This window comes from Penaeus monodon, chromosome 34 (assembly GCF_015228065.2).
Source record: "Penaeus monodon isolate SGIC_2016 chromosome 34, NSTDA_Pmon_1, whole genome shotgun sequence".
Classification (NCBI taxonomy): Eukaryota; Metazoa; Arthropoda; class Malacostraca; order Decapoda; family Penaeidae; genus Penaeus; species Penaeus monodon.
In genome coordinates, this window is record NC_051419.1 from 5950305 (window position 1) to 5950518 (window position 214).

Consider the following 214-nt stretch of genomic DNA (forward strand, 5'->3'; position numbering starts at 1 on the left):
TATATAAGATATAATTACTATTTGCTTGTAATCAATCCGTAATCTATAAAATTAATTTCCAATCCTCTATCATCTCAAACAAATTCAACTCAGAACGTCTAACAAGCCAAAGCAACATAAATGATCCATAGAATGATAAATAGAAAATAACAAGAAAACCAACGAAAATTAATTAAGAATAATAATGACGGTTTCTCTGAACTCCTCTTGCTAA